Source organism: Lontra canadensis, unplaced genomic scaffold (genome assembly GCF_010015895.1).
Source record: "Lontra canadensis isolate GAN:19392208 unplaced genomic scaffold, GSC_riverotter_1.0 scaffold77, whole genome shotgun sequence".
Lineage (NCBI taxonomy): Eukaryota > Metazoa > Chordata > Mammalia > Carnivora > Mustelidae > Lontra > Lontra canadensis.
The window spans coordinates 5135878-5155885 of record NW_022631071.1 but is presented as its reverse complement, the minus strand read 5'-3'; the positions used below and the strand labels follow the sequence as shown (position 1 = coordinate 5155885).

Sequence of the window (20008 nt, the reverse complement as noted above, 5' to 3'; positions counted from 1 at the left end):
TTGTTTATTTGACAGTAAGAGAGGGAGCACAAGTAAGAGGAGCAGCAGGCACAGGTAGAGGAAGAAGCAGGCTCCCCGTTGAGCAGGGAGCTTGATATGGGGCTCCATCCCAGGACCCTGGGATCAGTGAGCTGAGCCAAAGGCAGATACTTAATCAACTGAGCCAACAAGGCACCCCGACATATGTATTTTGGATGGCCACCTGTCAGATCTTTAAAGTTGCCTTCCAATCTTGATTCAGAATGATACTGGAAATTATTTTGAATTTAGGTATATTCAGACAAATGACATGCTAATTTATACCTTGAGTTTATCATCCTGAATTTATTCTTACTGTAATATAATTCTTAAAAATGTGTTTGGAAGCCTAATAATATTATTTAGGGTACATTTCTGTAACTTTAAGCATATGATTCTTTGGGGTAGAATACAAAAGAAATTAAAATGCATTTTGTGAGTTAGAGGGTAAGTTGCACATAGGATATGGAAGGGGCAATACCAAAAAGCAAGGAGATGAGCACAGGGAAAGGCCATATTTTTAATTACTTCCAAAGGGCACTGGTGTATGTTTTATAACTGTTCATCTCTGATTTTATGAAGTGCTAACTCCTTGAAGCACAAAATTGCATGTGTGTGCCTAAAGGCAAATGGAGAGAAAACATACCAGAAACCCTTGCTGACTCTTAGCCATGGTTTACTATGTACAGTTTAATATCTACTTACTTTGATTAGTTTTATAAGAAGAAAAAAAACTTTGAACTGAAAGCCTACCACTCAAAATTTAAGTTAGATTACAGATGGTGCTTTGAGAATTTCTTCCTGACTGAAAAATAGGTTGTTAATAGCAAAAGCTGTTTTGCAGTTCTGGTAATTGCTGTTAACTCTGAGAGATCATTGCAAATAGAAGTCTTTTAAACATGTATTCTTAAGTTCTTCCCAGTCCTTAAAAAGCAAATGCAGAAAAGAGAGGCTTTTTGCAGGCCAAACCTTGTTTGTGTATTCAATATTTAAGTGTTATAATTTGACCCTGCTAATAACCAACTTTAAGGGTTATTTAAGTTACCCTTTGGTGCCTAAATATGTCTGCTTTTAATAAAAGACATTTAAAGAGACAATAGGTGTTTTACTGGTAATTCAGAAGTTTCTATAATATTCCCATTTGGGAAGCTGTTTTGTCTAATGGTTCTATGAAGTCTTCAACAGGGGGTGATGTGGAACTCATGAGAAGCAGTGCCTTGTTTACTTCTAAATAGAAGGCTATAATAAAAGGATCAAATAAATGCCTCATGTAGCTAAAATTCAGATGTACCACTTAATATTTTGAGGTGGCAACTGCACTGTCATTTCATATAAAATTCCTTTCATTAACTATAGAAAACAGTTCCTGCCTGTCAGGCTTTGAATGTCCTTCTCTTAACTATAAAAGTAAACAGTAGAGAAATCACACACTTCTAGTGTTTTTTAAGATAGACTTGCAAAAAAAGGGGGGGAGCCCCTTTATAGTTTACTATCATTAAATAACATTTTAGAAAAAAATGCCATAGTGATTGGAAAGCATCATAAGATCAGTAAAATGACAAAACAGTCAACCCCCACATTCACAGTAGATGTAATAAACGAGTCAAATAATAAATTTTTAAAATCTGTCTTTTATAATTTTTTTTTGCTTTTCGTCTCATATATTTTTTAATGATGGCATCTCAGTGTTCTTGTTTTTCTGTCTAATCTGATAGACCTATTTTGATGGTATGTACTCGAACACAAAGGTCCGAGATACCTGGAAGAACCTACATACAATATAATGTAAAAGGCCTGTGTAGCCTAAGACTCTAATGTAACGCTAACCAGAGGAAAACACCACTGATCGGCTCTTTCTGTATTCTCTCTTCAGGCAGTAATAACAAACCGTTTATATGAAACTGTTGGAAAGCTATAAAAGTACATTGTTTTTCTTAAATACATATTGTCACCTTAGAGTTTAAAGATAGTGACCCTAGTGATGATCGCCATTTGTACACATGGCTATGAACGAAGAGGCAACTGGACAAGCTATACAGTTCACTTCATGCATGTGAGGAGGGTCTTTTGTAATCGACAATGTGCCTTCTTAGTGCAGAGTCTGCATCTGCAACTTTGCTTCTTAGAGACATAATATACTTCTTAGAGACATAATATACTGAAAGCATTGCTCAAGGAGAGAAAATACATATACACATTTTGGAAATATAGGACCATCTGGTTAGAATTACTTTTAAAGGCCACACTGAATATTAGTAGTTGATTGTACATACGGAGAGCAGGAAGGACGTTGTATTGCAATGCACAACACTGTCCAGTCTTAGGCAAGAGTACATTTTTGTTTTGTCTTGCTTTGCCTAAGCTTTCTTTCTAATATTACTTTAGGTTTTGTGGGTATGGTACCAGGTTTTCAATTTCTTGTTAAATATTTCATAATACTTCCTTCTAGGGGGCCTCATTTTAACATGTTCTTAATTGGTTCTAAGTCATTTGCAGCAGTTTTCTGTTCATTAATTCAGTTAATTATTGTAGTCTTTGGAGTTGAATGTCTTCATGAATTCAGATGCATGTTTTACAGAAGTCTAAAAATATTCATTTTTAAGTATGGTCAAATACAAATTGAAAGCAGTACCATCTGTAGAAAATTTTTCATAAAAATTATTGACTTAAAGGAACAAAAGTATGCTATTGTATATACCAACTTATATGCATTATCCAGTAAAATGGCATTTCAAAAGATTCACAGTGGGTAGCATATGGAATACTCTATAAACACTGATTAGATTTAATAATGTTTGTATCACTGTTTGGGAACATGTGCAAGGAAATGTGACAGCCATATATTATTAACATCAAAATAACTCAGAAGAAAAGCTCCTAATTAAAGCCGAACTGATTTAGAAACTTAGTAAAGTTGCAGCCAGAAATAACAACCTACCCACCTGCCCGGGACTTGGGACTTTCTTTTATGCATACAAAACAGACTTGCTTCTTAGGGCTACAAGATAGCTTCTATGAAAATTATAATGGGCTGTGACAATGCCATTTTCAGCTTCTCCAGAACAGCACAAAACCTAGTCTCAGAAGGACAACATTGCTGTTCAGTTAAGGTTTCAGCCAAGTGGCATCAAAGGAAAGTGAGATACAGTCTGCAGTTGTGCTGAGCTGCACTCAGTGGCTCTCTGTGATTGGTTAATATCCTCCTGCTTGCCAAATGTGCATATATTAAACTCAGCATCACAATAGCTAAGATTCACTCATGGCCTGCCTCAGTAATTGATGCACACCTGTCCTGGGGAGCAAGGTATGGAGGGCATTTGTGTTTTCATAATACGAGTCTTTGTGGTTTTTTGTTTTTTGTTTTTGTTTTTTTTTTAACTAGGTCATTTCTAGAAGAGGGAAGAAGAACCAGATTAAAGTAAACAGGGGAAGGAGGTTGCTTAATTGGACAGTTGGAAAATCTGGTTTAGGAAGATTCCCCAAGACTTCTAAACTGAACAGTTATATTATAATTAATTTATGTGCCTGCATTCTGAAATTTAAGAATGTTCAACAGGCTTTATTTTGTGGCCAAGTATTTGCAGGCTTAGGAAAGTTCTTTGTTATATATTTAGCCCTTTTTCAAGGTTGACATTTTCCTAATACTGAAATTGCCTTTTTAAATGAATTTTTCCTGTCTTTCCCTAACAATCCATATACTTAATTCCTTTTTAATTCATCTGAAAACAAAGATGGCCCTCCAGAAGCAATCGCTATTCTTCCCTGTTCTAAGCTTTGAGGCATGTGTTCTCTTGTATCATACCAGAGAGGTATATAGTATTGTTGGGTGTATTTTAATTGTATTATTATTTTGCTCTAATTGTATTATTATTTTGCTCTAAAAATGGATTAGCTCCTTAACTATTAGGTTATCATTTTCCCTAGATCTAGCATCTGTCATTGCTCTTGTTTATGCATCTTGGTTCCAGTCCAGTCTAAATAAAATATCTTTTTTATTTGCTGTAAGTCCTGAATCAGTAGTAAATGTACAAATATTTAAATTATTTTCCATATGTTCTCTTGAGATACTTATCCTTGTTTTCTTCTTTTGTTGTGACTGGAAAATAGAATTTATAAGCTGAATAAATATTCTATTTGATTCATAAAATGAGTTCAAGATACTTCTCATATATATTAGACTATGTAGTCATAGTCATCATTTTTTGCTAGTATATTAGTATGTTTATCTAAATTAATTTTCATTCACTAATGAATATTAGAAAGCACTATACATCACTAAAAATCTTTATTCATAGACTACGTATTTCCTAAGATGTATTATTATATAAACATATCCTTTCCCCTCGTTCAAAAATGTCTTTAAGGCATCATAATAAAAATGTTAATGTATTTACAGAGACAGGATAAATCAAAAACGTTAAAGATGAAAGAATCAGATTAGCCATTCCATTTGCTTACTCAATATGATGTCTCTTATGCCCAAGTTTCCATCTTTATAGAACTTATTGGGTATGTTTCACCCACTCTGCAATCTGATTTTCTTTTATCTACCATCTGCTGTTCAGTTAATATGTGTGTAAATGTGTGTTATGCAAAATAAATAACTGCCTAATATTTTGACACACTTCGCTCTTATGTCTTGACAATACCTGGGCATTTGTGGATAAAAGACATACATTTTTGTTTTACATGAGTAAAAATCACTCCCCCCTAACTACACACCCCACTAAAATGAGAATACATGAAGATGCTAAAAGGAAAACTCACACTTAAAAAATCCAGTAAATAAAAAAAAAATCCAGTAAATCTTTTATTAGAGTGATTCAAGTAGTAATATACAATAGAAGAATGCATTATAATTGGAGTGTTTCGTTTTGAGACTTTCACTAAACTGAGCACTAATATATATAACCTGATCTATCACTTACTTATTTGGAGCTTATTTCTGTGTCTCAATTTCCTTAAACCAGACAATGACTACTTTCAGTATTCTCAGGCAGCGGACATGTCTCCCAGGGCACCTCGGTTTTACAAAAGAGCACACAGGAGGAAACCAGTCAGGTTCTCTACTTAGGGTCAGCTTAATCACAGAATGTTCTTGTTGTTGCTGTAGTTCTAATTCCATTGCTGTTCCCTGAGTGACTCTGCCAAGTACTTAACAAGCCTTCTCATGAAATTGTCACAAAGTAGCTCTAAAATGTAAGGCTCAGAGCCTATTAGACTAAGCACATCCACTGGCATTTTTTCTCTCCTCCCATTTCTACATGGAGACACACACATGCGTGCACACACACATGCACACACACACTCTTCCTCTGGGCTCCTAAGCAAGGTCTGTGTATATTAAATTGCCAGGGGAGAAAGCAAGTCACTGACCCCTCTACCTTGAACTGGAACAGAACACTGAAACTACTCAAATATGTAAGTAAAAATTTGGATTCATTATGAGTGTGTGTGTGTGTATGTGTGTAGAATTTGTTACCCAAATAGAAGTTTGCCTTTTTATTATTGTGGTGAAAAATATCTGAAATCTACCCTCTTAACCAAATTTTAAGTATACAATACAGTATTCTTAACTGTAAGCACAATGTTGTACCACATATCTCTAGAACTTTTTCATCTTACATGCCTGAAACTCTATACCCATTGAATAGCATCTTCCTATTTTCCCTTCCCCCAGCTCCTGACACTGTCATTATAATCTCTGCTTCAATGATTTTGACTACTTTGGATCCCTCATATAAGTGCTATCATGCAGTATTTGTCCTTCTGTGTCTGGCTTGTTTCACTTAGTATAATGTCCTCCAGGTACATCTGTGATATAGCATATAACATAATTATTTCTTTTGTAAATAATATCCTGGTATATGTATATGCCACATTTTCTTTATTCACCCATCCATGGACATTTAGATTGTGTCCACCTATTGGCTATTGTGAATAATGCTGTAATGAACATGTGACTACTAATATCTCTTTGAGATCCTGCCTTTTTCTTTTTTTTAGTTCAAGTGCTGACTTTGCATAACACAATGACATTGAAACATATATGATTCCTAAGATCATGTAATTTTTTTGAGATGTCAGAAATACCTACAGACAGCAAACACATTAAAGATAGATTTATAGACCTAGTTTATATCCGTGTCACAAACTGAATGCTGCTGAAGCTAGTTTGTATTGTTTGTTTTCCTCAAGCAGAGAAATTTCACAGGGCATATTTTCATCTTTCCAAAAAAGGAAAGAAAAGAAAGGAATGTGTTGATAGGAAGTAATGCCACTATAGATCAATAGCTTCTTTCATATAAAGCATCAAAAAATGTCTTTCAGAATTAATGCAATTTCATATTTAAGACATACATTAAATTGGTATTAGAAAAAGCACAGCATCTATTAGTGATGTAGTAAAATCAATAAAGTCTTACATGTTATATACATGCATATGAAATCACATATATACACATACACATAAATCCATACATATTAGAGAATCTTAAAAATTAGATGAGTTGTTTAAAAACATAAGAAATATGTGCAAAAATTATCTTGGAAAAATTCTAACAAGAAGAAAATTTTCTGGGGCACCTGGGTGGCTCAGTGGGTTAAGCCTCTGCCTTCAGCTCAGCTCATTATCTCAGGGTTCTGGGATAGAGCCCCGCATTGGGCTCTCTGCTCAGCAGGGAGCCTGCTTCCCCCTCTTTCTCTGCCTGCCTCTCTGCCTACTTGTGATCTCTCTCTCTCTCTGTCAAATAAATAAATAGAACCTTTTTAAAAAATTGCTAAAAAAAAAAAAAGTAACATTTTCCTAGTGAGCATTCTGGCCCAAGGTCAGTCCAGAATAAGCTATTACCTGTTGACTAAACTCAGGGAAATATTCTGAAATGTTTTGCTTTCATGACTTAGGTATTAGATTAATGCTCCTTATATCCTGAAATGCACTTGTTTTCAACCTTGCCAAAAGTTTTAGTAAGCGAGGAAGAGATTAGGATTATGGTTAGGGTTGCAAGAACATCTAAAGAAAGTTCATACAAGGTGATGGCCTGAATGGATTCTGGTAAGTGAGCACAGATCTTCAAAGCTCAGAGAACTGCAAGTTGTAAGTTTAATGTCATGGGTGACAAACAGCCCAGACTAGAAACAAGTAAGAGTCCTCAATAAGCAATCAGGTTAGAAATACAAAATGTGTTTCAATGCCAATTTTTTTTTTGAAGATTTTATTTATTTGACAGAGACACAGTTACAACTAGAGAGGGAACACAAGTACGGGAAGTGGGTAGAGGGAGAAGCAGGCTCCCTGCTGAGCAGGGAGCCCCATGTGGGGCTGGTTCCCAGGACCCTGGGATCGTGACCTGAGCAGAAGGCAGATGCTTAGTGACTGAGCCACCCAGCCGCCCCTCAGTGCCATTTTTTTGCATAAGCGTAACATGTCTGTCTTTGAGATAGTTTACTGTAGGTAAAATTTAGGATGATGTTGCCATGTACTTATTAGGTGCTTAGCCCTGTTTTAGAGATCAAAGGAGATCCAAAGGTGTACAAATTTATTTTTACTATCATTTGCCTTCAATCTAGGATTGGAAGACTCACTATAAAGCATACAGCTAACTTAAATAATATATTCAGGTATTTCCATTAACGAAATCAAAGTGTTCACTTTTTCTCAAGATGTTAGTGCTTCCATTTTACCTGAATACTTATAGACTCTAGCATTTTACAGCTAGTAGTAACTGTAAAGATTTTCTATTCTAGTTGCTTTATTTTGCAATGTGAGGCACAAATACTACAGATTACCCTACCTTGCAAGAAAGAGATTAAATTTCTGCCTCGGTTCATAGGCCTTTCATATATACAGAGTTGGCTCTTAATGAGTTAAATTTGGTTTGGCAGACTTTTCCCTTTCTGTTGCTACTTCTTTACCTCATTGATGATTTTAGTTAAGGATAGATAAGCAAGAAATAATAAAGCATTATCAGCAGAATTTGAAATTACAGCTTGGATTGAAAATGCGTGATTGTGAACTATCTACAATTCAGTATAAGAAGCCCCAAATATGAAATGGACCATTTAAAAACAAATGTAAAAAATAAAATGCCCGAAGAATTCAAAGAACTATTTACAGTGAGATATCAATCCCAAATACCTAGACGTTCATTCCAAAGCAGCAGGTATAGCAGAAGTACCTGGTGTAGTAAAAATTTAAAAAAATTAAAAAACACAGAGAGTGTACAGTAGTGATGAGAAACAGTGATTCTTAGGTAATTGGCATCATCATTTCTGACTGATTTAATAACTATACATAGTTGTTTTTGAGTCTGTAATATTATGTCTTAAAGTCCTTTATACCCTAACTCTGTTGCTACCCAGAACAGTAAAATTCCAATTCCTGAGAGACATACCCTTTGGCAAAATTCATACTGACTACATATTTTGCATCATTGACCTTTGTAGTTAAATAATCTTTTATGGTCATTGGTAACTGTTACCACAGACTATGATAGCATATTTTGCTCTCATAGCTAAAGTTGTAATTCCAGACTATTCTATATTTTGAGGAAATATATCAAGGCCAAATGTATTCAGACTAAGGGCATGTTCACTGAATCAGTAAGAATGTTAAGGAAACACTTGTAAGGTACTGTCCTGATCTAGATCGGATTGGATGAAAGTAAGTCTTTGTTCTGTTTTCCTTGGCTTTGCAGTTCTCACTGTTGCCACAGAAGCTGATCTCCAAGTTATCAGAGAGCCCAGCTACCTCCAGACTGCCTGTTAGATACTGTAATCCCCATGTTCCATAGGTGTCTCATACTCAGTGTATACAAAACCAGCCATTATTCTCCCTCCTGCTCTCTACCCTATATTCCTTTTTTTTTGGTCTCCCAAGTTCTGTTATAAAGCAAGCATGCACAAAACATACACTGAGTCATATGGGCTAAAAAACTCAAGTGACATTCTCAATGCTTCCCCCCACTCTAACCACTAATATCTAGTCAGTCACCATTGTCCCATGGACACTATCTCTTCCATATTTCTTATATCTATCCTTTGTTTTCCATTTGCAGTACTATTCTGTTAATTTCCTAGGTGCTCTCCCATGGTTCAGTGTGTCATCTTCCAAACCATCTTTCTGTTAGTTAGGTTCCTACAAACAAGTAAAATGATACTACTCCTCTGTATAAAAACCATCTGTTACTTGCACAAAGACAACTTGAGAACCTTAATATGCATTCAATACCTTTCCAGGTAAAGGGAAGGAAAGACTTGCCCTCTACGTTCCTATATTTGATAGCTGGTTCTATGTAACAAACTGACAATAGGCAGATTAAGAGGAGAAAGGTATACAAATTTATTAACATTTAATATGATATATACAGGGACATCACAGGAGAAAAAAGTGAATACCTAAGTAAGTGGTGAGATTTGAGAGCTTTTATGACATCTTAGGGGAGAGAGGTTGTAGGCTGCTTAGAGGAAAGATTTTTTAGGGAAGATGAATGGGACCCAGTGTGTGACCTAGTTTGTCTGGGTCAAATGTCAATTTCTTTAGCTTCTTCTGTTTTTTAAAAGATTTATTTATTTATTTTACAGAGAGAGTGAACAAGCAGGGGGTTAGTGGCAGAGGGAGAGAGAGAATCCTGAAGCCAACTTCCAACTGAGTGTGAAGCTTCCATCCCAGGACCCTGAGATCATGACCTAAGCTGAAATTGAGTTGGCTGCCTAACCGACTGAGCCACCCAGGCAACCCTCCTCTCCTTTGATAAGTGTCAGTCTTCCTTGGTTGATGAAACTCCCAGGGAAATTTATAACAATTGCGTTCCTTTTAGAGACTCTGTCTTTAAGCAGATAAGGGGAGTTCAGGGAAAGCCTCTCCTTGCATTTGCTGTTTTTCCACATGCCTTCAACTCAGAATCAGTCATAAGTCAAAGAGGCATATTTTAGGTGGTTTGTTCTGCCACCCATCACAGGCTTACCTTCCTCTACATCTCGTCGCATACTCAAACTATGTTATCCTAGAATAGCCAGAGTTCCTTGGTGACTCCAGATACATTTATACCTTTGCTCATGCCATTCTCATTGCCTGGAGTGTCTTCTGTTTGGATTGAGAGATCCTTCCCTTATATCAAGATGAAACTCAAAAGTTACTTCCTTCTGCGGTCATTCCTAATAATCTCAGAATCACTTCTTGCTATGCATTTCCACATCTTTCTTGAATTCCTTTGTGAAGCTTAGTGTTTATGTTACTATGTATTTATATCTTTTTTTTTTTTAAGAAAAGGACATGCTGGTTAAATATATAGTTTTGTGTTATGAGGGAATGGGGAAAGGTACCCAGATTCAAATCCTGAATCCACCACTTACTATCGAGATGGCTTACTCTTGAAAAAGTTGATCTCCCTGAGGCTAATTTCTTCATTTGTAAAATGAAGTTAATAATAGCATATATGCATCATAGGGCCATTGAGAGTGTTAAATATGACAACACTTACAAAGCATTTAACTCAGTGCCTGGTTCATTGTAGAGTTCAATAAACAATTGCTTTCTGCTATTCCTGCTCAGCTATTATTTTATCTGTCTCTCAACACTAGTTTATAAATTCAGTGAGGGTTAGAAACCATGTCTTATCACTTTACTTTCTTTTTCTCTACTTAATCTTGCACAGTTTCGTATACAGTATTGCTACATGATAAATGATGTTCAGAACTGAATGTGAGGTAAAGCTGGAGGTAGAATTTGATCTAATTAATGTCTGCATGCATGCTATGAATATTAAATAATAATACTGACATTCCAGAGTATACACATCAATCTCAAATTTTATAATCATAACTGTTACTCCAAACACCACTGTTTGCATGCCAATCTGCATAGTTATGTATTGGCTAACACCTGCTATTTTTTTTACTGCCTTTGATTCAATGTAACATTCTTAATAATTTATCAAGTATGCTTTAATGGAATATTTATATAATACAGACTCTTATCAGTATTTAGGAATTAGCAAGTAGATTTACTCTCATTTGGACAATATTCTACGTTCCATTAGTCCTAGGGGTTTTCTTTTTTTGTTGTTGTTATTATTGTTAGTGTGATGTGTGTGTGTGTGTGTGTGTGTGTGTGTGTGAGAATTTCGCTAACATCTCTTATGCCTTTGAGCAGAAGAAAACTGATCCTATCACTTCCTTGTTTAAAACTCACCAAAGACATTTTTCTCAGGAAAAATTTCAAAATGCTTAAGAGACCTGTAGAATCTAGCCCCTATTCACTTCAGGAACTTTCTTCCTCCTGTCTCCCACTTACTTCATAGGCTTTTACATTTCCAGGCCTTTTTCCTCTTCTTCATGTTCAATTATATTTATTTTTCAATTTATAATTTTTTAAATGTTTTATTTCTTTGTTTAATGTATGTCTTCCCACTAAACTATAATGTCTATGAGAGTAGTGACCAGTGACCTTTTGTGTATATTTACTACTGTATTTTCAACACTTAGAAGATAACCGGCACATAGCAGGCACTTAATAAGTAGATTTGAATAAATGAATGAAAAAGCACTCTGTGGGGTATCTTCAAAGGAAGGGTAGAAAGAAATCTATACAAAAGACAAAAGGGAGTGAATGATGAAAGGGGATAGAGAAAAGGAGTTATGTATGTACCTCTTACCTTTGTCATCCCATTTGTGGCTTTAACTGGAAGCTGATTTGAAAACATTTTCTTTATACCTGATTGCCTTAGGCCATCTATGGAAAAGTGGGGTCACCGCAAAATGTGTTCATCTCTCCAGTAACATAATTGCCTCCTCTGTGTTAAAAACTAGAGATCTTGGTTCAGAATTTTCATCATTAACTATACTATCTATGTTACATTAAGTGTCCTATGCCTAAGTTTTATAATCTGATTTTTAGAAGAATTTTGTAGTCTATATCCTAAACTATTGTAAAGTATTGTGTTGAATCCAAATGGAAATTAATAGATGCATTCCTTATTGTCCTTGTTAATGTTTCACATTTTAAAATATTTGTCCATACCTATTCATCACATAGTATGTGCTTTGTAAGTAAATTCCAAATACTTTAATATGTGTTAATGTAATTTTTCAAAGATAAATTTCTTTGAAATATTAATTTTTTACTAAAAATGATATACTCAAAGTGAAACATTATTTTCTTTTTAGCATTTAGAGGAGTATTTTCTGGGAGGTTATGGAAAGAGGAGATGATATTTTTATTCTTCAATAGAGAGTATATTTGTGACTTCCTTTTATTTTAATGAATAATTATGCCATGTTGCTAACTAAAGCTTGTGTGAAGGTTAAGTGGATCTCAAGTTGATTTTTCCAGGTTTTCAACAATCCAGCAGTAATGCTATTTCAAATTCCAAGTTTTTTATTAAAATCAACTAATGCACTCCCTATGAAAATGAGAAATTTTAAGAACTGATATAACTCAATTACATAAACTCCTTCATCCCCAGTGCCCCGCTAATGCTTATTTTGGTTCTATTGGAAAAAGTTTTCTGTGGTAACAATTACTCTTTATGTTGAAATTAAGTAAAATGATAGTGTTCTCTGCCTAGTATTTGATGAAGCAGTACTATGCAGGGGAGGAAAAAGTTTTCCTCAACCACATCAGGGTCTCTTGGTAGGTCTAAAACTTAAACTGACAAAGAGAGTAACAGGAGAAAACATACAAATTTATTAAATATACCTTTCCCATAATATGGGAACTTTCATTAGGAAATGAAGACACAAAGAAATTGTTAAGCTTTTTTAATGGTAGATTTGCTAAAGACTAGAAAGTTGTGGAAAGGCATAATTGGGCAAAAAGCACAAGCTAAACTGAGGGGAACTTAGTAAGCCCTGTTCATTCAGATTCTTCTCAGTATCCCTCCATCTTGGAGATAAGGGTATTTTTTTCTCTCAGGGTATAAGAAAGCTGCTTTGCACATGGAGGTATTATACCTTGCTTCAGGAGAATGTCAGAGTGACCTTCCTGCTTCCTCCTTTCTCCTAGAATTTTGAATATGCCATGGTGCCGTATTTTGGGGTAGCATGTGCTGAACCCTTTCAGCTATTTTACCAGTGAGAGGGCAAGGGTTAACAATACCTACCTTAACCAATTTATAGACAGGTAGGTACAGCTACCAAAAATAGTGAAAAAATGGTATATAAGATATCAAAGTGTAAAGAAAATAATTTGCTTCTATTTGAGTAAATGCCTATGGATGAATTATAGCTGTTTCAGGTTGAATTTTAAGTCTATACTATTACAGTATTACTAAGGAATATACTCTATAAATTTATACATAGTCACACAAAAATATAGATGATAAAGTTTTAGACAATTCCGTACAATACATAAATACCCAAGTAAGTGAAGACTGCCTCCCTAGGTCAGATTTTCAAGTGAGTTAATATAAAAAGGCTTTGTGGGAGTTATGATATATGTTTTATAAATTGAATTTCCAGATTCAGATCAAACAGTTTAAAATTTATACTTATAAAAGCTTAACATTTTACCTGCTAGTGTTTTAAAATGCTGAGAACATTTTAATTTATCAACCTTGTAATGAACACTTCTCTTAGGGAGAAGATGATGTGATTTTAATTCACAGTTATTTTGTCTAAACGTCCAAGCTGGAAAAATTAGAAATGTCTGTCTTTGTAGAATAAGGAATTTGAGTCAAATACCAAAAGAAAAATTGCTCTAAATTACTTTTCCCTGCTTATTTGATAAGTACTTTATATGTATTAGATATGTTCACTTTACCACCTTAAGGTTATACTTATTTTAAGGATACAAAATGCTATGAATTACCTCATCTTGGAAATTCTTCTTGCAAAGTCCATTGTTTTCTCAGAGTTCTCCTCTCTAAATATTTCAAAAATTCCTAGATTATTTAAGCATACTTTTAAATCCCAGGATAGTCTAATCATCCTCCCCAAAGTACTCCATAATCTTTTGTCACTGATAATATTTCTACTGTGTGCCAGGCACTATTCTAGGTGCTGATGAGTCATTGGTCAATAAGACATGAAAGGTCTATTCATGGGCCACATTTTTTAAGTAGGGAAAGACAGGCAATATAGAAAGAAAGAATGTCTGATAGTTATAAGTTTGCATAATGAAACAAAATAAGCAAGAGTAATAGTGATGGAAGTGGATATTTTAAAGATTTATTTATTTTAGAAAGCAGGGAGGAGAGACACTCTTAAGCAGACTTCACACTGAGCACAGAGCCTGACATAGGGCTTGATCTCATAACCCTGGGATGGCGACCTGAGCCAAAACCAAGAGTCGGTAGCTCAGCCTACTGCACCACCCAGGTGCCCCAGAAGTGGATATTTTAGATTGAGTGGTTGGGGAAAGCGTCTGTGAGGAGGTGACATTTGAGTTGAGATTGATTGATCTGGTGAAAAAGAAACATTCTAAGCAGAAAGAACCATAAGTACAAAGTCCCTGAGGTGGGTATGAAAGCTTGGTATGTTCAAGTGGGAGAAAAAAATGGTTAATGTGACTGGTCATAGTGCTTAAGAGGGAGAATGAGACGACATTAGGTTGCAGAGGTGAGTAGAGGCGAGACCATGTGGATCATCATAAACCCTGAGAAGTAGTATACATTTGATTCCAAGGGTTATGATAAATTACTACAGGGTTTTCAGGGGAGAATTAATATTTTCGATACCAAGAGAGTCACCTAAAACAACAACAGCATTCAAATGGAGATGACAAGTAGGCAGTTGATTATAAAACTTAGTACCTCAGGGAATAGATTGGGGCTAAATACATAATTTGGAGGGGAGAGTTCACCAGTATACATGGTATTTAAAGTCATGTGAATTACTTAGATCAGTTAGAGAGAATGTAGATAGAGGACTCAGGATCAGGCCTTTAGTGTACTCTAAAATTTTATAGAAGTTACCAGAGAAGAAGAGGTGGTAAGAGAAAAAATATTTTTAAGCATGAGGGTGGGTGTCGTAGAAACTGAGTTGCTAAATGTATCTGAATCTGCTGAGACATCAAAAGGAGGACCGAGGGGTGAACATTGAATTTGACAATATGATGGTTGTCATTATAAATAATACATTTCTACCATATCAAAAGAATGGTATACAGACTAGGTATTAAGCAAGGGACTATCATGATGTCTCTAGTACCTGAGGACAAATAATTGTCCCTCTACCCTTCTGAGTTCCTCACTGAGACCCCCCCATAATAAAAGATTAACAAGAAAAAAACAAACAAGTTTATTGACATATACACCTCATGTATACATGGGAAATACCAAGGGGAAAATGAGTAACTCTCTGAGGTAGCCTAAACCACCAGTTTGTTTTTTTAAATTAAGATTTCTTTAATTCCAGTATAGATAACATACAGTGTCATATTAGTTTCAGGTGTAGAATATAGTGATTCAGCAATTCTATATATTGCTCAGGGTTAATCATAAGTGTACCCTTTAACCCCCATCCCCTTTTTCACCATATTCCCCCAACCCACCTTCCCTCTGGTAACCAGCAGTTTGTTTTCTATACTGAAGTGTCTGTTTCTTGGTTCATCTTTTTTTTGGTTTTGTTTTTCTTTTTTCCCTTGCTCATTTGTTTTGTTTCTCAAAGTCCACATATGAGTGAGATCATATGGTATTTGTCTTTCTCCGACTGGCTTATTTCGCCTAGCATTATACTCTCTAGCTCCATCCATATTGTGGCAAATGGCAAGATTTCATTCTTTTTACGGCTGAATAGTATTCCATTGTGTGTGTGTGTGTGTGTGTGTGTGTGTGTGTTTTGTCTGTGACCTTTCTTTATCCATTTACCCATACATGGACACTTGAGCTGTTCCCATAAGTTGGCTATTGTAAATAATGCTGGAAAAACATAGGGGTGCATGTATCCCTTTAAATTAGTGTATTTTTTTTATTTTGGGGGTAAATACCCTGTAGTATGATTACTGAATCATAGGGTAGTTCTATTTTTAACTTTGTGAGGAACCTCCATACAGTTTTCCACAGTGGCTGCACCATTTTGTACTCACACCAACAGTGCAAGAGGGTTCCTATTTCTCCATATCCTCTCCAACATTTGTTTCTTAGGTTTTTGACTTCAGCCATTCTGACAGGTGTGAGATGATATCTCACTGTAGTTTTGGTTTGTATTTCTCTGACGATGAGTTATGTTGAGCATCTTTTTATGTGTCTGTCAGCCATCTGGATGTCTTCTTTAGGGAAATGTTTGCTAATGTCTTCTGCCCATTTTTTAACTGGATTGTTTGTTTTCCAAGTTGTATAATTTGAGTATTGAGTATTGAGTTGTATAATTTCTTTATATATTTTGGATACTAAACCTAAGCAACCAGTTTAAATACCATCTGCAGCTAAAGATGAAAGAAAGGTGTGAGGACACTTATTTTAGGGAAGGGGAGGATGGTTAACAGGAAATTCACCATAAACAAGGGTAAAGTTTGTTATACACATTGAAATCTGCAACTTAACCTTTAGTATTTCAGATACCATTGATTCTCTTGTAATTTAGAGTCAGACTTCTTTTCCTTTATAAATGTAATTCCCCTTCCAAAAAGGTAACTTAATCTTTTCAGAGTTTTTCCTGTGTTTGGTGTTTCTCAGTTGGCTCAAAATAATCTATGCTATCTGTCCATTCCTTAACTGGATTATTTGGTTTTTGGGTGTTGAGTTTGATAAGTTCTTTGTAGATGTTGTATACTAAGCCTTTATCAAATATGTCATTTGCAAATATATTCTCCCAGTCAGAGAAAGAGAAATACCATATGATTGGATTCATATGTGGAATTTAAGAAACAAAACAGATGAACATGGTGGGGGTAGTCGGGGAGAGGCAAGCCATAAAACAGATTCTTAACTATAGAGAACACACTGAGGGTTGCTGGACGGGAGGTGAGCAGGTTTAAATGTGTATGGGTATTAAGGAGGGCACTGTGATGAGCACTAGATGGTGTATGTAAGTCATGAATCACTAAATTCTACTCCTGAAACTAATATTACTCTATATTTTAACTGGAATTTAAGTAAAAACTTGAAATAAAAACAAATAAATAAATATCTATGCCAAAGAGGCATATTTTGGGATGGCATATTCTGATTCCCTTCACTACATGCTAACCCTAGATGAATAAGTGCCTTCTATTTAGTTTCTACAACACTAAAATTTGAATACTGGTATTTCTCTCCCTTTTTGTTAAAATTGTTATGAAGAGTATGGGACATAATGGAAGGGAAGGTATGTAAATGGTACAATCCATACAAATGCAAATTAATGGTAGAATTATTTGTAATATTATATTGTAAGCTTCTTAAGGGGCTAGATTAGGCTTTAATGAACATTACACCCATGACAATGCTTAGCATAGTACTAACCAGTGAATTTAATGGCTTCTCAAAAAAATAAAATAAAAATTCCTAAATGAAATAAAAGGATGAAAAGGATTGATGGTGTTTAGCTCTTTTTTACCTGTGGTTCCAGTTAAGATTTGGTGACTTCCTTGCATCTGTGGAAGATTTCAAGTGCTGACTCATGCCATATATCCCCTTTAACAAAATAATCACTTTGAAGGAGATAAACAAAGGACTTGGAGATTGGGCAGCTTTCCATTTGTTATTTCTAAGATAAGCCATTCCCAGATTTTTTCAAATTTTCTCACTTTGGTACATAGACAGAATTTCTGAAATCAGTTTTTTTTTTTTCTAGGAGAACAAATTTATGAAGTCTTGTATCACTACATAGACATACTGTAGCTGGTGAAAAACTGTTATAAATGGGAAACTTTTTTTTTTCTTTTTATCTTTGGGTTTTCTCTGTGTGGTACAGATGTTGAGCCTTGTGAAATACACAGTTTAGTACTTTGCATTGCAAATAGAGTACAAGTAAGAGAACTTTGATAACTTTTATGCCTAGCAAGTCTCTGGCAGGAGTCTGTTTTGTTTAGTAAGAGAGACTAGCAAACAAAATACTCATTTTCATTCTGTGCTAGGAAATGAAAAGTATTGTCTTATTTCTGCAACTCAAAATGTTTAACACTTTATTAGTAGTCAAAGTTATATGGTGATAGTCTCAAATGTATGTGTAGCATTATATGAGATCCTTTTGTTCGTAAAAAGAAATTACCAGAAATGCATTAATTCTTTCAGTCTATTGAGGTTAAAATAGATTTGAGGTTTGAAAAATTTAAAGATTATTAGCTGGAAGGAGGTTGTTATGTTGCTAATGTGAATGCTAATATTTAAGTAGCATAAGAAAGAACATAGGTAGGGTCCTGTCTCACTTTTATTTTTTTTTAAAGATTTTATTTATTTATTTGACAGAGATCACAAGCAGGCAGAGAGGCAGGTAGAGAGAGGAGGAAGCAGATTCCCTGCCGAGCAGGAAGCAGACTCCCCACCGAGCAAAGAGCCCGATGCGGGGCTCGATCCCAGGACTCTGGGATCATGACCCGAGCTGAAGGCAGAGGCTTAACCCACTGAGCCACCCAGGTGCCCCTCAGGAATTTTATATATTTATATTTGTAAATTTTAAGATTAATCTTAAAATCATAAAATTGATTATTTCAAAACACATTTATCAGTGTCTGATAAAGTAATACTACCATAATATATTAATACATTATAATGGACCTTACTATAGCATGCCCCAAACCGTGCTGTTATCCTTCTTTTATAATTCTAAGTATTTTACCTTTTTACATAATGACATTTTACTTCGGTGATCATTGATTTTTTTTTAAGATTTTATTTATTTATTTATTTGACAGAGATCACAAGTAGGCAGAGAGGCAGGCGGGGGGGGGGGAGCAGGCTCCCCACCGAGCAGAGAGCCTGATGCGGGACTCGATCCCAGGACCCCTGAGATCATGACCTGAGCCAAAGGCAGGGGCCCAACCCACTGAGCCACCCAGGCACCCTCATTGATCCTTTTTGAAATTTAACTCTAATTTTTAAAGGTGGATTTGGTTTCCTTTATTCTTCATTGTTAGCCTACTTACCTTTCTCTGAAGCATTCTTACCAATTTATATTCAAAAGTTATTAGCCGTGAAAGAAAGATTAGAATACTCAAAAATGTTCACAATATTTGCTTCTGAGTTATTGAAAATTTTAGGTATTTGTTTTTGTTTTCTAGGTCACCTAAAGAGATTTTTTTTTTTTGAGAGAGAGATTGGGTTGCCTGGGTGGCACAATCAGTTAAGCATCTGACTCTTGGTTTGGGCTCAGGTCATGATCTCAGGGTCCTGAGATTGAGCCCTGAGGTGGGATCTGCACTCAGTGCAGATTCTGCTTGGGATTCTCTTGGGCAGGAGAGAGAATCTCCACACTCAGAACCACACCACAGGGGCTCCATCTCATGACCCTAAGATCATGACCTGAGCCAAAATCAAGAGTCAGAAGCTTAACCAACTGAGCTACTCAGGTACCTTTAAAGAGTTAATTTCCTATATCTGTATCCTCTATAATCAGGAAGAAAGTACTGTAATTTATTTCTTTAGGGATAAATTTATATACAATGATACCTTTAGTCAGACACATTTACATATTTGATTCATTTATATTTTGGTACTGGTTGTTATCATTTTTTTGATAACATTGTAAAAACAAGGATATAATTAATTTCTGGATAAACAGCTTTTCTACAGCATACTACTCAAAGTGTATTCAGGACTGGCAGCATCAGTATCACCTGGGAACACATTAGCAATCATAATTCTCACGCTCCTAGGCTCAGTCCCAGCAAACAGCAGTCTGGGTTTTAGCAAGCCCTTTGAGTGATTAAGGTTCTAGTGCTATACCAGAACTCTCCACCTCTTTCCCATCTCCCTTTTTCCCTCTTCCTTTCTCTTCATACCTCCATCTTGCCTTCTCTCCTCCTCTCTCCCTCTCCTTCCCCTCTTCATGTAGGATAAGCATGCATGTATACACACATACACACACACACACACACAGCCTATATATTAGAATTCACTGTAACCTTTCTCTA

At 35.4% G+C, this 20008-nt stretch overlaps 1 protein-coding gene across 5 annotated transcripts in view; it reads left to right on the top strand.

Annotated features, from left to right (window-relative positions):
- DIAPH2 (diaphanous related formin 2) overlaps positions 1-20008 on the top strand; it is a 1009576-nt gene that overhangs the window by 736123 nt on the left and 253445 nt on the right. The window lies entirely within an intron of this gene.